This window comes from Octodon degus, unplaced genomic scaffold (genome assembly GCF_000260255.1).
Source record: "Octodon degus isolate 3935 unplaced genomic scaffold, OctDeg1.0 scaffold00164, whole genome shotgun sequence".
Lineage (NCBI taxonomy): Eukaryota > Metazoa > Chordata > Mammalia > Rodentia > Octodontidae > Octodon > Octodon degus.
Genome location: NW_004524740.1, coordinates 5152412 through 5156883, shown reverse-complemented (window position 1 = coordinate 5156883; position 4472 = coordinate 5152412). Strand labels below are relative to the sequence as shown.

At 51.1% G+C, this 4472-nt stretch overlaps 1 protein-coding gene across 2 annotated transcripts in view; it reads left to right on the top strand.

The window, feature by feature from the left end:
* The window catches only part of Ypel2 (yippee like 2), a 63368-nt gene that overhangs the window by 759 nt on the left and 58137 nt on the right, over positions 1-4472 (top strand). Inside the window, exon 1 of one of the 2 annotated variants that reach the window (XM_023703166.1) lies at positions 2618-2972. The exons of the other annotated variant lie outside the window; for it this stretch is intronic. The gene's annotated coding sequence lies outside the window, so the exon portion shown is untranslated. Of the gene's footprint in view, positions 1-2617; positions 2973-4472 lie in introns of those variants that run through there. 2 annotated transcript variants of the gene reach the window in all.

Below are 4472 nucleotides of genomic sequence, written 5' to 3'. Positions count from 1 at the left end.
CCCGGGCGCCGGGGGCGGGAGCGGGCGCCGGGCCACGTGACCGGTTTGTTTACAAACAGCGCGGCGGACGCGGGCTGCGCCGGAGCCGGCAGGGCGGGCCGGGCGGCGGAGCTCCGGGTCGCGGCTCCCTCGTCACCTGGTCCCGTGGGCTTGGACTCCGAGGGGTCGAGGAGGGGGCTTGGGACGCTCTCGGCCCCCTAGTGACGCTGGGTCTCCCTCGGCGACCCTGGGATCGGGGGCGCCGCCCGAGGTGGGGGACCCGGCGCCCGCCAAGTCCCCGGAGCGCATCGCCAGCCCCGGAGAGGTCCGCGCCAGCGGGGTGCGGGGCTCCGGACCGGGCGGGGACACCTGTTCCCGGGGACCTCTTTCCAGGGCGCCGCCGCCTCCGACTTCACTCTTGCGGCGAGAGTTTGTCTGCCTTGCCGGGTCGCGCCGACCCTCCCACGGTGGCGGCGGAGGTCGGCGCTCGCAGGGCTCCCGCAGCCGCGCTGCTTTCTGCCTTTCCCGCTCCGTGTAGATCTCTCTCCCCGCGACGTAGGCGGCTCTTCTGAGTGAATGGGCCTTTGGTGGGGTGAAAGGCTACCAGGGCCGCCAGTGGCGTTTTCCTCACCCTTCCTTTTCTGTTGCTCTTATCTGTTCCAGTGAGATCGCGCATTAGGGAGGATAAGGAGCGCCTCCCCTGCACCCACTTACAGAACGTTAGCGGTGCAAGGAATCCAAGGGGCTGAGGGGCAAATTTCCTCACCAACTGCTCTGCCTGGGACCTGATGTCACTTGCGTAATGCTCTGCGGTGGTCTCTGGGTTCTGGCGGGCCGGTGACAGACTGGATTTTCCCTTCCCTGCCTTTGCTTTTACCCGGTCTCTATCACTGGACAGGCAGGTGTTCCTGGCCTGAGCTCTGCGTTCGTTCCTCACAGCACTGGAAGCTGAGTCTTGCCGCTGATGGAGGGACATTTTCAGTCTTCTCTGTGATAGGAATGGCCTCAAGTTCGTTTCCCTGGGAATAGGCCCAGCCTGAGAGCCTCATAAACTTTCCTTTGGCATCTGTGTCCCAGTTCCGTGAGAGGGGGTCTGCAGCAGGACTGGAGTGGGGTCTTGGGCTCACCCCCTTCCTCATTTGGGCTTTTTCGTATCAGGTTAGGATTCAGTGACACCATCTCAGATCAGCCCTTGATTACTATTTGAGATGATCAAGTGTGGAGGTAGGGATGGAAAATAGAAAATAAACACCATGTGCAAGAATACCATGTTTCTTCTTTCTTCTAAGAGCATGACTTTCAAACTTTGAGTGGGACCCACCATAAAGGATACATTTGACCGCACTGTAGCCTGGGCCACAACTGACATAAGTTCCAGGAAACAATAATCATTACCTTTACAGTGTGCTCTACTTAATTTAAAAATTAAAAAAATTCAGCTGCTGGTCATGACTCATTAATTTTATTTCCTAACCAAATAGGTCACGACCCGCAGTTAGAGAAACATCAGTTTGGGGTGGAGGTCCCCAAAATTAAATACATGTAAAGATGACACTACCAGGGTAGTGTCCAGCAGTACAGTTTGTAGGGCCACTCCAGAGTTATTTGCAAGTGGGGCACTGGAATCTGCATTTGAAATAAGTATCTGTGAGGTTGTGATGCAAGGTGGTTGATTAGAAACTGCTCCAGTGGGAGTTGGTAGCAATAAATGACCAGCAGGAACTTGATAGGAAGTGCAGAAGTCAGGTGTATGGCCCACACTCCAGCCCCAAGGTCACTCAGCTGCTGATCACACTAAGCTTGAGTTTTGAGAAGTCTAAGGGCGCGGGATAGTTTGTTTTCAGCTGCCGTGCGGCAGCAGTTGGTAAGAGACTGGCAGCCCTCCCTTCCTGCTCCACCCCAGCTCGCTTGAGGGCTGCTGCTCACTGTTCCCGGTGGCTGGATGTTTCTAGGTGCTTGGGGGCGGGGGGTTGGGAGGGGAGCTGATGAGTTGCTGTTCTATTCACAGATTAAGTGAGTTTTCCTTGTCATAATGATGTTAATGGTTTTGAAACAGCAACCCTGTCATGGTTCCCCAGGGGATTAACAATTGGCCTGCAGAAGGAAGGGTTGATTTTGTTTTATGTCTGCACTGTGTAGCCTGGGGGAAAGGCAGGCTGGTGGCTTTGTTTTTATTTAGGGGGTAGGGGAGTCAGGGCTTGTCTGTGAGATGTTAGTAAGAGACTACAAGTTCCCACATTGCATTCCCTGCTTAGCTTTGGTTCCCGGGCAGCCCAGCTCCTGTGTGCAGGTAGATCTTGTTAGTCATCCAGTTTCTGATGCTGTTACCTCTGCCTTTAAGCATAAACACAAACACCTGATGCAGCCATATATTAGTAGTTTTCTCCTCCTCTTGTGTCCAAACATGTTGGCAGAACAAATTTCTTTGAATTAAAGCTGCCATTTAGTTTCAAAAAAGGACTCAATATTCCAAATACACAATCACCCGTGGTCTGTTTTGCCAAAGGTGTGCTTTCTGTGGGGACATACGTTGTGGGATTGTGTAGGAAATTAACTTCAATCATGTTATTTTGGTTAGCAGCTCATACTCAGAATGGTTGGAGTGTATGTAGAAAGCCAGAGAGCAACAAAGCATGGCAAGAGATAAGTAGGGTAGGATAGGAAAAGCAGAGGAAAGAGATGTTCAGGGGAGATGCAAATGAAGGCGCAGGATCAGTTCCCTTTGGAAATTAGCTCAGCATTTCCCGGGGGACCATCAGCTCCACCAATAGGTGTTCAGACAAGCTCTGGAAAATGAAGAGGCCATCGCTTTGGATGTTGGCCTGCTGTGGTGGAAAGCCAGCCAGGGCCTGCAGGCTAAAGCTGTTTTGTTAGAGTGGACAGTTTCCAGTATATTATCCTTAACAAAAGGCTCTGCACACTGGACTCTGTCAAGGATTGCACCTGCCCGAATCTCCCTGGGAGCTGTGGCTAGAGCTCCGGAGGGCTCAACAGTAAGTCAGTGTGTGCTGCTTCTCTGTTTCATGTCTCCCTATCTTCCCTTGCCCTTCAGATATCACTCAGCCCCTTGCTCTGGAGGCTGTGTGCTGCCTCCCTTGCCCAGCCTCTCCCCTGGCTTCCCTTCCTAGGCCTTCTGGTATGTGCTCTGGGCCTTTGGTCATAGGCTTTTTCTACTATTCCAGGATGGCCCGTCTCAATTTTTGTGTGACTGACTCCCTCTCACTTGGGTCTAGAGCATACGGCCCTCTCCTCCTGCCTTGCCTTGCCTTTATGTTTTTCAGAGCACTTAAATATTATCTGAAACATGCTGTCTGCTTGTTTAGTGGGACAGAGGACTGAGAACTTTTCTGAGTTGCTCAGTGTGACAGTATTTAGTCCTGAGTGACACTTGGGTAAAATACCTGTTGGTTGGTTGAATGAATGAATGAATGAATGAATAGGATAACCAAAATTTAGTTTCTTTTTTTAAAATGTGTTTATTTGGTACAGGTTCTCACTACGCAGCTTAGACTTAACAGTGATCCTCCTGTCTCAGCCTACCCAGCACTGGGATTATAGCCGTGCGCCACCACACCTAGTTTCTGCTGGCTTGGTGCACCCTGGGCGGGGCCGTACCCAGGATTGAACCCAGGTCCTTGTGTTTGCCAGGCAGGCACTTAGACTGTCAAGCTAACTCCCCAGCCCCAAAGTTTCTAGAGTAGTAAATATTTTACTTCTAGGGAGGAAGAGGAAAAGAGTTGTTTTCTCCTTAGTCAAGATAATGCCCTGTACTTCCAGCGTATTGGGAGGCTGAGGCAGGATTGCAAATCTGAGCCCAGCTTGGACAATTCAGTGACTTAGTGAGACCCAGCCTCAAATAAAAAAATGGAGAAAAGGGCTGTTGTTGTAGCTCAGGGTGAAGGCCCTGGTTTAATACCAGTACCCGTCCCCCTCCCCCCAAAAAATATTGTATCTTTCGTCCCTTTATATCATTTGTAGGTTGCCCAACTCTCTAAGAGCCCTGTTATCTTGCTATAATACCACCCCTCTCCTCCTCCACTGACCTTACTGGAGGCTGCTCCTGACAAACACAAGCATTTCTATCAGTAATCACATTTCTTTAAATGTACCCAGGAGGCACTAGGGTAGGGCCAAGAGCCTGGGCTTTGGAATCAGAAAGAACTGGCTAATTAGCTCTGTGACCTTGGGCAAGCTACAATTCTGTAAATCTTTGTTCCTTTTTTGTAAGATGGGACTAATAATAGTTCCTACGACACAGGATCTATGGGAGGATTAAGTGAGAATGCAGGGAAACCAGGCACAGAGCCTGGCACATGAGAGGTGCTCATGCTAGCTATTAATAACAGCACCTCAGAATAATAGTTGGAATCTCCTCCATGCGGAATCCATTGATGTGGGAAAGGGCGGGAAGGGGGAGGGGCAGGCATCAGATCTGAAATTGGTACAAGTTAAATGAAGACCAGATATGGCACTTAAATCGATCAGAACCTACC